The 19,828-nt window shown below is 38.7% G+C and overlaps 1 protein-coding gene across 4 annotated transcripts in view; it reads right to left on the bottom strand.

Annotated features, from left to right (window-relative positions):
* Positions 1–19,828, bottom strand: part of ACYP2 (acylphosphatase 2) — a 159,914-nt gene that overhangs the window by 24,558 nt on the left and 115,528 nt on the right. The window lies entirely within an intron of this gene.

Raw genomic sequence — 19,828 nt, 5'->3', positions numbered from 1 at the left:
TCCTAGTTCTCTCACCAAGAGTTTTATCACTCTCATTTAATTTTTTTATTCTTTCTTTTATTTTTAACAGAGACAGAGTGTGAATAGGGGAGGGACAGAGAGAGACGGAGACACAGAATCCAGAACAGGCTCCAGGCTCTGAGCTGTCAGCACAGAGCCTGATACAGGGCTTGAACTCCTGAAACTTGAGTTCATGAGCTGAGATGAAGTCAGACGCTACTGAGCCACCCAGGTGTCCCATGCCACTCTTATTTAAAAGAATATGGCTTTGAGAGGTACCTGGGTGGCTCAGTTGGTTAAGTGTCTGCTTTTGGCTAAGGTCATGATCTCCGTTTGTGAATTCAAGCCCCGCATTGGGCTTTGTGCTGACAGTTCAGAGCCTGGAGCCTGCTTTGAATTATCTGTCTCCCCCTCTCTCTGCCCATCCCCCACTCACCCTCCTTCTCTCTCTCAAAAATAAACATCAAAAAAATTTTTTTAATGGCTTCAATGTGGTATATATACAATGGAGTATTACATGGCAATGAGAAAGAATGAAATCTGGCCATTTGTAAGAAAGTGGATGGACCTCGAGGGTGTCATGCTAAGTGAAATAAGTCAGGCAGAGAAGGACAGATACCATATGTTTGCACTCATAGGTCTAACAGGAGAACAGGAGAAACCTAATGGAGGACCATGGGGAGGGGAAGAGGGAAAGAGAGTTGGGGAGAGAGAGGGACGCAAACCTTGAGAGACTATTGAATGCTGAAAATGAACCGAGGGTTGAAGGGGGAGGGGGGAAAAGAGGTGGTGGTGATGGAGGAGGGCACCTGTGGGGAAGAGTACGGGGTGTTGTATGGAAACCAATTTGACAATAAACTACTTAAAAAAAAAAAAAAGAATATGGCTTCAATTTTGTCTTTTTAATTTTACTTCATGATACCAGGGCCCAGAACTACTTCTACATCACAGAAAATTGAGCACAAGGGTTTCACCAAACTCTAGCTGTGATCATTTCTGTCATATGATGTCTTCATCTGGTTCCCAGAAGATGGGGAATCTTAACCAACTGAAGCTGGATCTGGTCCCCAAAGTCAGCCCATCCTTACTTTTCCTGAGCGTTATTAGGCTAATAACTCATACCTCTCAGCCTGCTGATGGAGGCAGTGGTATCTACATTACATCCGTCAACAGCGCCCTTCACATGTGCACTAGAGTAGCACCTCCGATTTACTTTGTAATTTGATGAACTGATTTCAAAAAGTTACTTGGATATGATGTAGCCGTCCCGTTCCTGGGTATTTCTACTAATGAGCTAAAATAGAGCTCAAAGGGATATCAGCAACCTCACCTTTATTACAGCACCATTCACCACAGTCAAGATATGGAAACAATCCAAATGTCTGTTGATGAATGAATGAATGAAGATGGAGGGATGAATGGGGAAAGAAAATGTGGTATATCCATACAATGAAATATCATTCAGCCTTAAAAAGAAGGAAATTCTGCCATATGTAACAACACACATAAACCTTGAGTACATTATACAAGTGAGATAAGTCCATCACAGAAAGACTAATCCTGCACCATTCTACTTATATGAGCTTTCTAAAATATAGTTAAAGTCATACAGTCTGAAGTGGAATGATGGTGGTCAGGATCTGGGGGGAGGAGGAAATGGGGAGTTGCCAATCAACTGCCATAAAGTTTCAGTGAAGCAAGATGAGTATGTTCTAGAGAGATGTTGTACAACATTGTACCTATCATCAGTAACACTGCACCACACATTTAAAAGGTTGGCTCTCATGTTAAGTATTCTTACATGCACAAGTGATCTGACATCCAAAGCATCAGAATATATATACCCAATTAACAGAAAGGACTTGCGCTCTATTTTCTGAGCTGCAGTGACAAGGTTAATTTTAACTGGACTCTAATACTAAGTCACAAGACTAAGACTAATCTTAGGTACTGAATCAAGGTAATAAAGTAGAGTTAATAACACAGAGAGTAATCTACTTTGGAATAGTGCTTTGCTACTTTCAAAATGTTTTTAATTATGTTATTTCATTTGGGATGCCTGTGTGGCTCAGTTAGTTAAGCAGCTGACTTTGGCTTAGGCCATGGTCTCGTGGTTAATTGGTTCAAGGCCCAAATCTGGCTCCATGTTAACAGTGGAGAGTCTGCTTAGGACTCTTTTTCTCCCTCTCTCTCCACCCCTACCCTGCTGGTGCTCTCACGCTTACTCTCTCTCTTACAAAGTAAATAAACAAAAACTTAAAGCAGTTTAATTTTAAACCTTCAACATCTAAGGTATTATTTCCATTTATGTATGAAGGCTAGGCTCATAGAGATATATTCCTCTCCCTCCTGGTGATGTCTCCTTTTCCACTTGATTTTTATATACTTTCCCCCCTGTGATCCTGACACATGGCTGATTCTGTTTTAAACAATTAATAAATCAAAAATGCCAACCATTTAATGGAATGTAAACTCACTTTCCAATTACCATCTAATTTCTCTTTTTTTCCTCTCAATTTTCTCTTTACCATCTTAAAAGTAAAATCTATTCAACAGCTATCTCCACCCCTGATTAACTTTTCCACCCACTGAATCTGGCTTTTAAGCCCACCCCTCCACTAAAATTGCTCTCATCCAAATTATCAGAGACCTCCGTATCACTAAATCCAAAGCATCGTATACAGATTTGTTCTCTTTTTACTTGACATTTCCCCTCTCTGCCCTAGGCTTCTGGAACATCATACCTTTGTCTTCCTTTCTCATCTCCAGGTGATCCTTCTCAGGGAGAGTTCCTCTTAGTTTGTTCATCTTAACTTCTCCTGATCTTTATTTAGCCTTCTGCTCCCAATCCTTCTGCTCTCTTAATTTCTATCTGCTCTTTGAATGACTTCATCTAAACCCTGATTTAACACAAAAGCTCCAGATTCATATACCCCTCTCCTTACTGAGTGTCCCCATGTGACTCTACCAAATCTACCTCCAGCCACACCCTTTACTCTCTGGCCACCCACACCTCCCTCATCCAATGTGCTCTTCCTCCCACATTCTGAAATTTGACAGAACCGGGGGTGTCAGAGACTCTCAACATCCCTGCACAATCAACATGTCCTGTTTATTCTAGTGGTCTTTTGTCTCTCTTGTTCATTTTTATTGCCCTTGACTTACAACAAGCTCTTGTCTATTTGCCAGAAATACAGGTCAAGATTGGCTCTGAGGCTTGAAGCCTTTGCTTAGTAGGTGCAGTGAAAAGATTTGAAATATGTCACCTTCCTATCACAGTGTTTGGCTCTGGACATTTCCTATTGCCGGGAGACTAGGGGTGGGGAAGCTCTTGTTCAGGGATAGAAAATTATAAACCACAACATTTGCATTTAATCTTCACAATAGTTGAAGTTTATCTTAAAGTAGCCACAAAAGAAGATGAGGTACCAAATGAACAGTTAGAGATACCAGTGAACAAGTAGCTGTTAGAGATCTATTCTGTTGTCTGTGTTAGGCATCTGGGTGGCACAGTTCTACCCCAACAAAAATCACACTCTAGTGGGAGATGCAAATGATTAGAATTTAGCATGATAAATGTGCTAACCAAGGAAGGTATGAAGAATTGTATGAGTACAGGAGAGTTTTGTTTCTGCTTTACTGCAGTGAGCACATCAGGCGGTGGAGGAGGGAGTGGCCTCCTGCCTGACGAAGAGTAGAGCTTCCAGAAGATATGAAAATGCTCTTGCTCTTATAGAAACCTTAAGGGACTGTAGCCCGGGATCATGACAGTGGGGATTTGAGGAATTCAGCCAGCTGTTTTCTCAAGTTACACAACCTATGTGATTCCCGCTCTCTACATCTCTAAAACTAAAAGCCTGGTTTAAATCAGAGGTTGGCAAACCTTTTCTATAAAGGGCAAGATAGTAAATGTTTTAGGCTTTGTGGTCCATATAGTCTGTCACAACTACTCAACTCTGCTCTTATAATGCAAAAGCAGCCATAGACAATATATAAACAGATGGGCCTGGCTGTATTCCAGTACAACTTGATTTATGAAAACAGGCGGGGGGCTGGATTTGGCCTATGGGAGGTAGTTTGCCTACGCTTTGTCTCCATTACCTCTAAGATGCCTTCTAAATTTACCCTTCGATGGGTTCCTGAAACACTACTTCTCAAAAACTTGATATACTTCATGGTTTTTAAATGTACTTTCATTGTGGCTGGTTAGCTAAGTTTAAATCGGCATTAAAAATAAGATTTGGAGTCTGATCTAGTGTGGGTCAATTAGCTTCTCTGTTCCATGACCACAAACCACACTGGGAACTTCAACAGATTCATGGTCCTGCCTGGAGCCAGGTAGACCTATGTGACAAATGCCATCCTTTCCTGCTTCTTTTTTTTAATTCTTTTTTAATGTTTATTTATTTTTAAGAGAGAGAGAGAGAATGAAAGAGAATGAATCTGAAACAGGCTCCAGGCTCTGAGCTGTTAGCACAGAGGCATAAGCCCATGAACCATGAGATCATGACCTGAGCCAAAGTCAGATGTTTAACTGACTGAGCCACCCGGGTACCCCATCCTTTACTGCTTCTAAGAACAACCCCACACACCTGCCCCCCAATGATGGTGTAAAACCATCATCTTTACATGTGTACCAGCACCACTGAGTTCTTTTCAAAAAAGCAACTACTTTTCTTTTTAAAAAAAATTTTAGAGTGTGTGTCCAAGCAGGGGAGAAAGGAAGAAGGGAGAGAGAGCATCTCCAGCAGACTTCATGCTCAGGACAGAGCCCAATGCAGGGCTCAATCCCACAACCCTGGGATCCTGACCTGAGTCAGAATCAAGAGTCTGATGCTCAGCCAACTGAGTCACCCAGGTGCCCTAAAGAGCAACATATTGTCAAGGAAAGTTGTCAATGTAAAAGCAGGGTTTGGGAATCTATAGGTCAATAGAAATGTCTTATCACCTTTTAATTAAACCAAATTGGCTTTTATGACTACTAAACAAAGAGAAAAGCATGGTGTTGTGCACATTTGCTAAAGCAGAATCACCAAGTTACAGGGCACAGATTCCAACAATCCTCCCCCTCTTCCTTCCTTTCCTTCGGTAGACATTACTAATTAATTCTAACACTTGCCCCCCAGAGCCTGAATGTGTTCTCATAATTCTTCCAAACACACTGAGCCAGGAAGCTACACCGAGTTGTTTGGCATCACTGGGCTAGATTAAGTTTCTTGTCATACTGCAACAAAAGTTACTATGCCTTATGTTCCTATCATCTTCCATTTCTACCACCAAATTATTCTGGTTAAAAAGATGTACATACAACATTGAATACAGCAGCTATAAAATTCAACAATATAAAGTTGAAGGTAGTATAAATTTCATTTAGCAGATAAGAGTATAAATCAGTAAAAACCTTTTATGGAGGAAAAACTCGCCATTGTTTATTAAAATCATACTAGTTGGGTACTTGGGGATTCATTATATTATTTTTTGCTTTTGAGTGTGTTTGAACTTATTTGTAGTCAAAAGATTTTTAATTGCCTAATAAAGATAAAAATATCACAGTAGTTTAGTAAGTGATATATTACGTATAAGTAAAATCTAAGTTAACAGTACAGAACTGAAATAATTCAGTGCTGCCTTATTGTAGAAATTTTAGTAGCTTTGCTTATTTAGTATATGAAATTACAAAACAAAAGTTTAGTGAAATCATTTTACTAGTTTCTTAATATGCATACTAAAGGATTTATATAAGTTTACAAAGCATGAAATATTTCTGGAAAAATAAATGGAAACTACTTTCAGTAGCTGCTTCTGGCTTACTTTTCACTGAATATCCTATTATTCCTTTTGAGTTTTTGTACATGTTGTATGAGTTGCCTAATTAGATAAATAAAATGTGACTCACTGATTCCACTGCTAAAAATTTATCCTGAGGTAATAACTGAGGAATAGGGAAAGATTTTACCTCAAGGATGTTCACTGTATATAACAAGAAAATAGTATAAGGAATTTAAATATCTAATAATTAGGAACTGGTTAAATAAGTTACTATATTTTCATATAAAGGAATATAGAAGATTAATTTTTACTTCTAAAGATGTTTATCATGTGGTATTACTTTTTTTAAAGTTACACAACAAGATGTATAGTATGATCTTAGTTTTATAAGAAAATATATACAGACAGAAAAATACTTGAAGGATGGAGATCAAAACGATAATACAAATCATCTCCTAAAATAAGGATTGTTTTCTTTCTGCCTTTCTTTCAAATTTCTCCAACAAATATAAATTTTAAATAAAAAATTATTGAGAAAGAGCAATCTGAACACAGAGAGAAATAGAAAATTTGGCTTTTGTTAGCAAAGCCAAAGTCATTACAAAAAAGCTGACATTTTATTGACAATAAAGGTGTAGTGACATCCTGAGTTAGACACTACCTAATGTTTTACCAATGATATCAAGTCTTTTCAATGGATTTAGTAACTCCAACATGGTAATGTAAGGAATGATTCCCCCCCCTGCATGAAAAAGAAATCTTGTAATAGTGAAAGCTGTATAATAAACAAAGGAGAATGGTGGCTGAAATAGCTGAACATGACACCAAACATTCTGATTGGGAGACTCCTATGGATTCAATAGGTTGTTGTGGCCACGGCTGGATGGTAAAGGGTCTCGTACAGCCTGCTAAGGATTTGGACTTTTTCTGCAGACTTGGACCAAGTTGTGTTTCAGAATGAAAACTCAAAGTGCCCATAGAGGGAGTAAAAATAAAAAACAGTATACCTGGAGAATTTATAATTTTAATTTCTCCTAACAAGGATAGAAAGGACACACTATGTAAGTTATTTGTTTCAGAAAAAAATATATAATGTATAAACACAAAACCCAAAGCAACTGCTATGTCAACCACTATAATATATATAGTTAGGGATATATTTAATGTTGCATTTTATTGTTTGACTAAATATAAATAAGAAATTAGATTAAACTGAAACTTATTTTGTCCTTATCAAACACCCTACACTAGGCAAATCAAGCACAGCTTAGATGTTCATTATAAATCAATATGGGCTGACCTTCCAAGTTCACCTAGATGGAATGCACCCGACATGTTAGATTCTATCATTCTGCTTAATCGTTTCTCAAAAATTAATATTCCTTAGAAAAATAACTGTTAAGTACAAAGCCAATCTCTTCTCTGAGAGCTATCAGTTTCTTCCTGTGAGACCCTTGGGAAGCACATCCCTATGGTTGCCAAAAGAAAGCACTAGAAAATTTCCCCATTCCATCTTATTCCAAGATTTTAGGGAAAATGTTAACAACTGGTTTTCTTTCCTGATCTAGTACCAGAAGCTAGAAACAGTCAAGCAGTACTAGCTTCCTTTCAAAACTAAAACCTGTTGAAAACGTATTTAAGAGATTTTTCACCTCTAGCGATTCACTGTCCAGAGCTAGTGCTCAATCTCCTGTGGGTGGGAGTGACATAGTGAGGCACACGACAGGTCAGGAGTCAGACGTTACCGGAAAAGGATATTACTTGGATTAGGTCCACATTGTTCAGGCTCTCTTTTAAAGAATATAGTTAAACTCCTACAATTTAAGGGTTTGTATGAGATTTAACTTGAATAAACACAGAGGACCAGTCCCATCACAGTCAGCCAGGGGAGCTGGATCATTTGAACTCAAAGGCAAAATATTAAGACCAAGTTCATTTAGGTGAAAAAGCTTTCTTCTTTCCTATCTAGCCTTGCACAGAACTGTAAAATAGCACTCGCAACCCTGAAACACAGTCTAGAGAATTCCGGACCACCTTAGCTCAGGTTGCCATGGCATTTTCTACAACTGAGCCTTGTGCCTTCTCTTGCAAACTAAAATAACACAGAGAAGGTAAAAATATCTACACTAAGTTATTGCTAAAATTTAATTAACATGTTTACCTTTTCCTACTCTGGGACAATAAAGCTAAGCACTATTACAAAGTGGTAAATAAAACAACAACAAAAACCTGAAAGGAAAGACACATGTGCCTTTATTGCCTGTTTCTCAGGTTGCAATTGAATGCAGATATTTTGGCTAACAAAGGGTAAGGAGATGAAGAATAAGGAAAGCACCACTGACGATCTTTGCTCTGGTAGCACTGACCTGCTGCTGTGGTCTGCGTCATTCTCCTTTACAGCCATGTTATGAAAGCCCTTCTTGGTTTATGTCATGTTTTCTTTCCCTGCAGATACTGTGGTTCAAAAGAGTTTGACTCATTAGCTTTTCCTCCCTATGCTTCCTTCTATATAAAAACTTAGTTAAAACCGATTTGACATTCTAAATAATTTTCAACAAAAAATGTTTAATTTCCCCCACATATTTCTTTTAGGTTCAGAGGACAATAATGTTATAGTCTCAACATGATGCTGGTCTTTATGAAGCTTGCACATGTGGCAAATTCCTGTGTTCATCCCCAAAACAACCTTTTTTGTAGTTTGTTTATTTTGAGAGAGACAGAGAGTGGGGGAGGGTCAAAGAAAGAATCCCAAGCGGGCTCCTCACCGTCAGAGCACAGAGCCTGAATTGGGGCTTGAACTCATGAAACTGTGAGATCATGACCTGAGCAGAAAACAAGAGTCTGCCGTTTAACCAAGTGAGCCACCCAGATGCTCCCCCCAAAACCCTCTTAACTCATAGCAGGTCTTTCCTCCCTACCTTCTTCGGCTGGGGATGGCAGAGGGAGCGGAAGGTTATTGGGATATCTGCTCAGAAGTTTTTGGACGTAAAGGTTTAGAAATGTTAACTAGTGACTTAATGAGATTCTATTTTATTTATATATGTATAACAATTACATTATATTAATTATATGTATATAAATATATATATAAATTTTTTTAGAGAGAGCAAGCATGATGGGCAGGAGAGAGACACTCAGCACAGAGCCTGACATGGGGCTTGATCCCATGACCCTGGGATCATGACCTGAGTCAAAATCAGAAGTCGGCAACTCAACCGACTGAGCATCCCAGCTACCCCTTTAATAAAATTTTAAGTTTAAAACTAGTAATTACAAAAACCACAGATTGTATGCCTCCTAAGCGCTGTGTATCCTCCTTTGGATTTTTTTTTTTTGCACAAAAGAATATTAAATAATGCAGAAGTGATCGTATTATATCTTCTGAGGGTGCACTGAAAACACTGTGTTTCAATTACAGTCAGGAACTTAAGACTTAGTAGTTCTCTGTCGCATGCTCCCCACAGTTTGTCACTTATTCAACACTGGCTTTGAAGAGCCTCTAGTTTGGTTAAATTTGAATAGTCACAAATTTTTTCATATTGCTACTATAAGAGCAGGACAAAGAGTGAGCCCAAACAGCTTTATTAGAGGAAAGTCTACCTTCCACAGCTCCCACGTTGATCCTTTCTGGGCTTCCAGCCTTCCTAAGCTCAACTCTTTGTTCTTTCCAGATGAAAGCAAACTGACCCTGGCTAAGCATCTTCTTGTGAAGAGGCTCATGACAAATGCAGTCTTTCTAACAGATTCCACAGTTGAAATGCAAAATATTATTAGTCCCTTATGTCCCAGCATCGAAAATATCCTGTGAGAAAAGCACTAAGATGACTGACTGACTGATCGATCACTCATTCATCCTGTCTAGTACTCACCAGACACTTGTTGCATGCAAAGCAATAAGGGCGATTCAAGATTGCAGAAAGTACCATCTCTGACTTGGAGAAATTTGCAATCTTGAAGAAAAGTAAATGCATTTATCAACAGAGTTGTTGTCCAGCCTGTTAAAACTGGGCCGTTGGTCTCACTCTTTCATTGTACAGATGAGGAAATTACAGCCCAGAGAGGTGAAATGAACCACCTGAACCACATCGCTGGTGTAGACATCACTGGGGGATGGAGAAAGCACGGGCCATTGAGCAAGCCACTGACTCCATCATTCACTATTTATGTGATTTTGGACAAATTTCTCAACTCACTGAGAGAAGCCAGACCTCCAAGGGCTCATGGGGGTGGCAAGACTGGTGAGCAGTCCTCCAGGACTGTGTTCACACAGACTTACTGTGACCCAGAAGCAGGAAGTGTGAAGTGTGTTTACATGGCAAGGATGAAGGTGAGCTGATGCAGCTTCTCCGTGCCCCCCTACTTCCTCCCAGACCCTTCACTAAAGGTCAGTGGTCAGTGCAGCCCCCAGGGAGTAATAAACCTGCCAGGTCAGAACTCCAGGCCGCAGGCCCACGGCCTCTCATCCAGACTGCCACAGTTCGGTACCTGGGTGTTCCATTTCTTACTGCTTCTTTGGGCCTGGCATGGGCCAGCCTTGTCCTGCTACACTTGCTAAACTTTGGTTTCCTCATTTCTGATATTTGATTATTACTCTAAGCCTTAGGCAAGACGGCCTATGTAAAGTGCCTAGCAGGCTGCCTGACCCAGACAAAGTGCTTCATAGATGGCTTTCTTAGTTGAGGATATGAGAGTAAGATTCAAATTTCTGGACTCTCCAGCCTAATGCTCTTTTCAATACACAAAGAATGACAACTCCATTTAGTGGGTATTTACTGTGTGTCAATGGAATAATATATTAAATGGTGAGATAAAACTACGATTATTTGCAGAAAGCATTGCATGTCTAGAAATCCTAAGAAATCTGTTTAAATTTATTGGCCCATGTGAGTTTATTAGAGTGACTGGGTTTATAATGAATTTACCATAATTAGGAGCTTTCTTTGTGATGTTAAGTACCAGGTCAATAATAGACTAAAAAGGGAAGAAATTCCATTAAAAATGGCAAAATGAAACAAAACAAACAGGAGAGAGGAAAACTTAGAATTGCCACGAACATTTACAAAGAAAATTAGATGGGGCACCAGAGTGGCTCAGTCAGTTAAGCACCTAACTCTTGATTTCAGCTCAGGCCATGATATCATGGCTCATGAGTTTGAGCCCCACGTCAGGCTCTGCTCTGCACTAACAGCGTGGAGCCTGCTTGGGATTCTCTCTCCTCTACTCTCTTGCTCAGCTCTTCTCCCACTTGTACTCTCTCTCTCTTTCTCAAAATAAACATTTAAAAAAAACAAATTATAAATAATTTCATGAGCCATATGCAAATAAAACTACAAAGCTCTTCTGGAATGTATAAAACAAGATGAACAAATTGAGATATATACAGTGTTATACAGGAAAACAAATTTCGGCAAGTATAGTTATTTACTATTTGTTAAATATTAAAGATCCACACTAACAGAGAAACCATGAACATGATGCTTATCTAGGTCCTAGGAAATTTAAAACAAAGCATACTGCCTAAATTATTAAAATACATAATCACGGCAGTGTGGAACATAAAGAAATAAATTTAATTTACAAGTATAAATTAGGGAAAATAATAATTACTTAATGATTGCCTAATTATACTTTAGTAATTCCTTGGGTAACTGGTTAACCAACACAAAGCAAACATCATTTGGATCAGCTCTTATACTACACATCAGAGTAAGCCCCTCATGGATTACAGACTCAAATATTTGCTTTAACTCTTAGCAAGGCTAGGAGAACCAAGAATAAAATATTTATGAAATCTTTAGAGGGATAGTATCTTTGAAGAATTTATTGCAGTAATGGAAATTGCAAAAGAAAAAATGGCTCAAAAAAATCAAGCAAGAAAATGCCTATAATATAAAAAACTAAATAAGAGAAACACAATTGGGAAACATGTGTATTGGTTATGAACAAAAGAAGTTGGCATATATAATATATAACTTATTCAAATCTTCAAAAATTAAAACCTCAAGAGATAAAAAGTCAATGGATATAAACATACAATTCACTTATGAAGAAATGTATATATATTATATATATTAACTATATAATGAATATATAATAGAATATATATTTGCATTATAAGTACATAATGTATAATTAATATTCTCAAAAGGATATTTATAAAAACAAAAACTGGGAACAAGCAAAATGCTCAATATAAATTATACTACACCTCAACAGGCTACTAGATAGGCATTAGAGTTATAATTATAAAGGCTGGAAAAAATTTGTTCCTATTTAATGATGGAGGGGAGTCCAGTAATAATTCTACTTACTGAGCATACTGAAGACAAAACTCCAAGTCACTACTGACATGAAATAATGGAATCATGGATAATATTTTTTATGTAAGTAAAATTGGGAAAGAGGCAGGAACCAGCTACTAGTAGTTGAGCAATAGTAGTTGGTGAACATTATGGACTCTAACACCTACTATATTTTGCACCATGTAGATGAAAGCAAAGAGTTAGGAGAAAACAGGAATATCAGTGTCAAATGGCAAGTTAATAGTTTTCCTAGAGGAGGGATCTTTCACTGCACCAGAACCTTACAGAAACAACTCATGTTTCCAAAAGGTGCTAGAGAATGCAAGCATCATGCCTTGAGAATCAAGGGCATGCGCTTTTTGCCACACCTTTGTCTATGGAGCCTTGTTCTGGGCTGTTAGTATTCTGTTTGTCTTCTCCCTTCCTGATGCCTTATTTTTACCATAATACTTTTTTCAAAAGTTTGCCTGGATTTAGAATTCACATGTGAAAAGTGAAGACATTTATTCTAATTCCTAATACATTTTGATTTCTTTTTATGGTCCTTTATCTTCTGCTTTACTGCATTCCATATAACAGGCATAATTTGGATTATGAGTTAATAACCAGGAATAACAGACATGGGTTTGAATCCTGACTCAATTGTGTGACTTTGGACAAATTACTTATTTTTAATCCTTGGATACGTTCATCTATAAGATGGAAATAGTAATACTCAATAGGGTAATTATAAAGTTTAGACTAAAAGAGCTAATTCATGTAATGTGCCTTGTATGGTATCTACTTCTAACACTAAGCTCTCAGGTAATAACATATGAATGTGCTATTTCAAATTCTATTCAAAATTTCAACTACTTAGAAAAAAAGTTTTTTCTACTTCTTTCAATTCATTTGGTAGATTACGTTTCCTTACAGAGTCACAGTTTAATGAAAAAGAGAAATTCCCTCATTTTTCTGTACTGTATTTGCCTTTTTAAAATTTTTTTATTTAATAGGAGAGAGAGAGAGAGAGAACAGGGGAGAGGGCAAGAGGGGAAGAGAGAGACTCTTAAGCAAGCTCCATGCTCAGCACGGAACCTGACAGAGGGCTTGATCCCCCAACCCTGGGATCATGATCTGAGTTGAAATCAAGAGTCAAATGGCCAAATGAATGAGCCATGAAGGTGCCCCTGTGTTTGCCTTTTTAAAGATACCTTGATTTCTTTATAAAATGGAATCGTGTGTAAATAAATAGATATACCAAATTCCCTCAATCGCAGCACCCAGATGAAAACTATCATTTACTAAAGCTGGAGAAAAGACAAAGTGGAAAAATGCATCTATTCAGTCCTGGCTTTCTGACTTCAATAGTTTAACAACCTCATTTCAACTTCTGAAGGCTGCAGAATGATCAAAACCAAAATCCACAACTGTTTGATAGAGTTCATATTTAAAATTTTGCCAAAGAAAATGAATCTCAGTTGAAAAGCTCATGTAGGGAGAAAAAGTGGTGTTTTAAAGAGATTAAGTGCTGTGGCTCGGGCTCAGGATAACCACGGTTGTGGCCAAAAAGCAAGGCTTTCCTATCGTCACCGTCAGTGACTGTAGTGTAGGTTTTCTGGAGGTGTGTAATATGAGCATTGCTTGGACTTTATTTGAATTTATTTGAATTTCAACAGCTACTAACAGATGTGCTTAGAAGGAATAGGCCCCCAATTCACAAATAGCACAGTATTTCACATCTATTTTAGACTCTGAAATGAGATTCCAGGAAGACGATTCTGAACCCTTCTCCCAGCTGCAGAAATACCTCCTCTTGTTACCCTGCTGACCTACACCAAGGGAAGCCGCTTGAAAAGATGTTCTTTTGCCAACAATCATGTTACCATTGCAACCCACAAACGGAAAAATAAACCGTTGGCTCCTCTTCAGAAAACCTATTCTCACATTGCCCAGAACCAGGTAGATAAATAAAACCGTAGCGTTCTTTTCATTCCTTTCTCATTTTCCAAAACGATCTTGTTGTTTTTATAACCTCGGGGAACTTACACAATGGGGCTTATCTACTAAAAGTTAAGTCATATTAACGTTTCTCAAGGTAAAGGTTCCGGAACTGTCCCCCACCCCTGCTCCTTGGGACTTCACTCTATCTGTGTACTCACTTACACCAATTTGCTCTCACACCTGGCCTTCCCACCCCTCACTTTAGGATGTACAAGCCCTTCTCATTGGAAAATAAAAACCTCTAACCTGAATTCTCCTCTACCTATTGCCCTATCTTATTTCTTTCCTTCACAACCAAGCTTCCAGAGCTAACAAATCCCTACTGAGTCAAGTGGAAACTCTAGGACTTTGCTTTCAGACATAATAGCAAGGACTTTATTGGGTGCCTCTCTATCCCAGGCGCTCCGATAGGCCTTAAAATTGTTTGACTTGATTACAAAACTGCAGGACTCATTCATGTTCATTTTAACAAATTAAACAATACAGAAACAGACAAAGACAAAACTACCCCCAGCCCCCACCACCTGAGCTCCTCATCTTATTTGACACAACCACCACGAGAAAATGGAGACTGAGAAAGTCTCAGGGTGTACCCTGCAGTGTTCGAGAGGAAGAGCTTACAGATCTGACTGCCTGGACCCCTATCTTGACTTTGCCATTTACAGGTGTCCACATGCAAATTACTTATTTCTGCACCTCAGTTTTCATATCTGTAAAATGGAACTAATGACAGTGCCTAGTTCAGAGGGTTCAGTGAGAATATAATGCACCAAAACACAAAAATATTCTTTTGTCTAAAGAAAAAAACTGATTAAAAAAAAAGATTGTTTTTAAATGACAGCTGAGAAGAAAACACCAGGCATTAGAACAAAATTCTGTTCACCATTTTGTAACTAGTAGAGTCTAAAAGCATCTTTTCAAGCAGCTGGAAAAGTTTGCTCAAACGATATGTTCTTGCAGTGATGACGCCACTGATGCACTCTGTTTTTCAAGGTCATGCTATTTCTTTTTAAGATTCCATAATATTTTGAATTTTCATAAGTAAATGTTATTGATTTGCTATTGTATCAACTTCTTTATTTTTAATGATTAGTTTTATCACAATTAGGTTAGAATAATTGTGTTTAACATTTAGATTCTACAAACATATTTTATGTAATGTTTTATACTGCCTTTTTCAATTTTTATAATGGCTCTTTACAACCTTAGGCTGCTCCCAGTCACCCTTGGCATGTGGCCCCGCCACCCTGGGGCTGGTCTAGCAGACCAGCCCCCTACACAGACCTCCAGCTCCTTATGGTTTCATCAGCCACCATCATGCATATTTGCTCTTTCTGAGTGCTGTATTCCTAGAAAATGATTAAATCACAATTATTGCCTTTACCAGGGTAAATCATTACCCACTCTCTGGTAACTAAAATATTTTCATTCCACTTCTATTTATATACTTTTTCTAAGAGGCTGTAGAAAGAGGACTGCAGCTGTAAAGCTACTTGGTCAATCTCTAAAGCCTCTTTTTCACCAATTCCCTCTGCAAACACAGTTTCATGGGCTTTCTATGGGAAACTGAGGCAAGTAACCAAGTGTGTATCTCCTTCTCTTGTCTGCTGGCATTCTTTCTGGTCTTAACACCAGATTGGGGCCCTCAGCATTCTACCCTGGGTGGCCCAGCCCATGGCTCTGCATGCCAAATTATACAAACACACTTGCTTCAAGAATTTAAGTCAAGAGTGAGAGATCCCTTTCAAAGCAAAGAAGAAGTACTCAACAGGATTTGAAGAGTCAAAGGGAATTTAGGCTCCACAATTTATAGGTTCTCTTCATTCATCTTCTATTAAGTGTATCCATTAAAAGATCACTTTTTTTTCTGTTTCCCAGAGAATTTAAACACTTTATAATTCTACGATGTGCAGAATTGTGGCTACTCTGGAGTTCTCCAAAGAAGCTATCTTTCTTTCCTTCCTCGTTTTTCTTTTCTTTCTTCCCTTTTTCTTTCTCTATCTCTCCCCCCTTCTCTCTTCCTCTCTTTTCACATCTCTATTTCTGCTTCTGGTTGACAAGACAGTTCACATATTTTGTATTATCTCTCAATTCCTCTTTTCTAAGATATGTATATTTATACATACATACATATATATTGATATATATACAAACATACACATAGAATGTTTCCAGCCCCAACTTCAAATCCTATTTTGTTCTTTTCAGCAGTTTTTAGTCCATCCTCTAGGACTCAAAATGAATGAAAGACTTCAAGAGAAATTACCATTCACACTAAACCCAATATAATCACCATTCACTAATTTTAAAAAAAACCACATATACATTGCTTATTTCTGATCAGCTACTATATGTGTAACCTTCTAGGCACTCTAAGAAAAAAGCAGAATACAGGGTATGTGACATTAATATGAAATTCTAAAAGTATCTGCTTTTCCACTAACTGATTTCAGCAAAGGTAGCATTGCTATATAATTAACCTTGGCCCTAGAATACAGGCCCAGCTTTAAATCTTGTCATTCATCAGTTTAGATCACCTAATGCCCTACATTCATGCCATCCCCAGGTCATCCCCTCTCATTTCTCAATGATGTTAGCTCCTGGCTCATTCTCATTGCTCTCTGGTCTTATCTTTCCATGACTTCAATATAAACATCAGTGATCCTTCAACTCCTGGCCTCGTGGTTCACTGACCTCTCTACCTGGAATGACCTCATCTTCAATCTGCCTCATCTGAGCTGTGTTAGGAAGGATGAGTAAGAATCTGACCAATCCTCTGCGTGCCACACTCCGACCACTATGGCATCCCTCCCGCTCACTCTGGTACTTGGCCCAGTGACCCTTCAATTCTCTGGGTCCTCCAGTGCATTGATCAGGACACCTGTTCACTGCCCCTCATCCCTGTATGTCCTCTATTCCTCCAGCTTAAATTCTAAGATCAATTATTGTCAACATTCTCTTGCTCTTCTTGATTCAGCTCTAAATCTAACTCTGCTTACTCATGCTGCGTCTGTACACTGAATGTGACTGAAGAAAAATTCCCAACCATGCTGATGTGCCTCACTTCGAATCCATGACCTTGAGGATCTCTTCTCAGAATCCCAGTGCCTCTTGCCTCATCCTCACTCACACGACGATCTTGCTTTCTGCCTTACTGGGAACACTGAAACAACCAGAAGAGAACTTCATATATTCCACCACTTGTACCCACCAATCAGCGTATACACCCTTATCCTTGCCTTCCTGCAGTTCCTAAGGTGAACTTGCCATGCTCCCATTGACAGCCAGCTCCTCCCCCTCCTCCTCCACTTAGGCCCCAGATTCCATCTGATCTCATCTATTCAAGGACATCCATCCAATGATTCTCCTTCCTCTCTTCTATATCATTAATTTATGCTCCCTACCAAATCAGTGACAACAGCATGTATACATAGTTCCTTTTCTCCCATTTTAAAAACATTTTCTTTGACCCACTTTCTCCACCAGCTTATCATCCCCCTTTTGTAGACCAAAACTCCTCAAGAGTTGTATATACTTGCTGCTTTCACTTTCTCTCTTCACATTTCCTCTTAAACCCATCATAGCAAAGCTGTCACCCTCCCACACTTCCAAAACTGTTCTTGTCAAGTAATGACCCCATTTCTTTATTTCCTTTTGGAACAAAGGAAATATTCACTGTCTCAAATTTCTTTCCTCTCATTCCCCTTAAAACCTACTCCAGCCCCCTCACTCTACTGAAAGTGCTCTTCCTGAGTCACCAGTGCCTCTTTTTGTTGTAAAATCCAATGGTCAATTCTCAGACTTTGCTTGACGTATCACCATCATGCCACACATGGAACACTTTCCTTTACTCATCAGGTTGCCAGCACACTTCACAGTCTCATTCCCTCATATCTCAATGGTCTCTTCTTAGTCTTACTCTCCTTGACCTTATAATTTTGGAGGCCTCAGGGATTAGTCTAACAATACTCACACCGTTGGTGATTTCATCCAGCTCTCTGGCTTTAAATATCATGTATGCTGATTGTTCTTAAATCTTTATCCCCATCCCAGATCTCTTCTAAGCTTCAAATTTCTAATGCTTACTATCTCAACTCTTGTCCAACAGTCATTTTAAACTCCGTTCATCTTTGAACACCCCAGGCATGCTCCTGTTAGGGCCTCTGCTTAGCTCTTCTCTCGTCCTTGAATGCTCTTCTCTAGAATATCCACTAGCTAACTCTCTCATCTTTGAATCCTTGCCCAAATCTTACCTTTTTAATGAGACTTCTTCTGACCACCCATTTATTTTTTTTAAATAGTTTATTGTCAAATTGGTTTCCATACAACACCCACTGCTCTTCCCCACAAGTGCCCTCCACCATCACCACCACCTCTTTTCCCCCCTTCCCCTTCCCCTTCAACTCTCAGTTCATTTTCAGTATTCATTAGTCTCTCAGGTTTTGCATCCCTCTCTCTCCCCAACTCTCTTTCCCCCTTCCCCTCCCCCTGGTCCTCCATAAGGTTTCTCCTGTTCTCCTGTTAGACCTATGAGTGCAATCATACGGTATCTGTCCTTCTCTGCCTGACTTATTTCGCTTAGCATGACACCCTCGAGGTCCATCCACTTTCCTACAAATGGCCAGATTTCATTCTTTCTCATTGCATGTAATACTCCATTGTATATATATATACCACATCTTCTTGATCCACTCATCAGGTGATGGACATTTAGGCTCTTCCCATGGTTTGGCTATTGTAGAAAGTGCCGCTATGAACATGGGGTACATGTGCCCCTATGCATCAGCACTTCTGTATCCCTTGGGTAGATCCCCAGCAGTGCTATTGCTGGGTCATAGGGGAGTTCTATTGATAGATTTTGAGGAACCTCCACACTGTTTTCCAGAGCGGCTGCACCAGTTTACATTGCCATCAACAGTGTAGGAGAGTGCCCGTCTCTCTACACCCTTGCCAGCATTTATAGTTTCTTGATTTGTTCATTTTAGCCACTCTGGCGTGACTGACCACTCCATTTAAAATTACTGCTCTTCACTCCCTACACCCAGAAACCTCAATCCCCTTATCCAACTCTTATTGTTTCTTTTCCATAGTACTCATAATTTCCTATTAAGTTGTACTGTTTAAGTGTTATTTATTGTCTTTCTTCTCTGTTAGAAACTCAAAAAGGAAAGCAATCTTTGCTCTGTTTACCAATATAACCTAAAGGTCTAGAAGAGTGCTAGGCATACCACAGGCTCACAATCAATATTTAATGTTTAATAGACTATGTATTCATTAAAGGTTTGGTAGTATTTGTCTCAAAACCATTTCAGCCTTATGCTATTTTGTGCAAAGATTTCTTTCAAACTCTTGATTCACTTTATTGATTGTTTCTACATCTATTTAGGTTTTCTGCTAATTTCAGTTAGTGTCAATGAAATATACTCCATGAAATAATATATTTCATCCAGGTTTGAAAATGCATTGGCATAATACTATCCAACACACTCTCTGACAGTTCTTTAAATCACTACTATGACTTTATTTTTCATTCCAAATACTGTTTTTTCTCTCTCACCTTTCATTGTTAATCTTTGTTGATACTCTATTGTCTTTTGTTTTTCTCTTATGTTCCTCATTACCTTTTCTCTACTTTCTTTGGCCTAACTCTGCTGATCTTTTACATATTACTCAAGTTTTATTCTTAGATGAATGATATAATGCTCACCAGTGCTTCTAGTTTACTTTTTCCTCCAGGTTCAGGGTAGATGATAGCATCTATCTGACCTTTTGAA

The sequence above is a fragment of the Suricata suricatta genome, chromosome 4 (genome assembly GCF_006229205.1).
Source record: "Suricata suricatta isolate VVHF042 chromosome 4, meerkat_22Aug2017_6uvM2_HiC, whole genome shotgun sequence".
In the NCBI taxonomy this organism is placed as follows: Eukaryota; Metazoa; Chordata; class Mammalia; order Carnivora; family Herpestidae; genus Suricata; species Suricata suricatta.
Note: the sequence above shows the minus strand (reverse complement) of the source record. Positions and strands in the feature narration are given on the sequence as shown.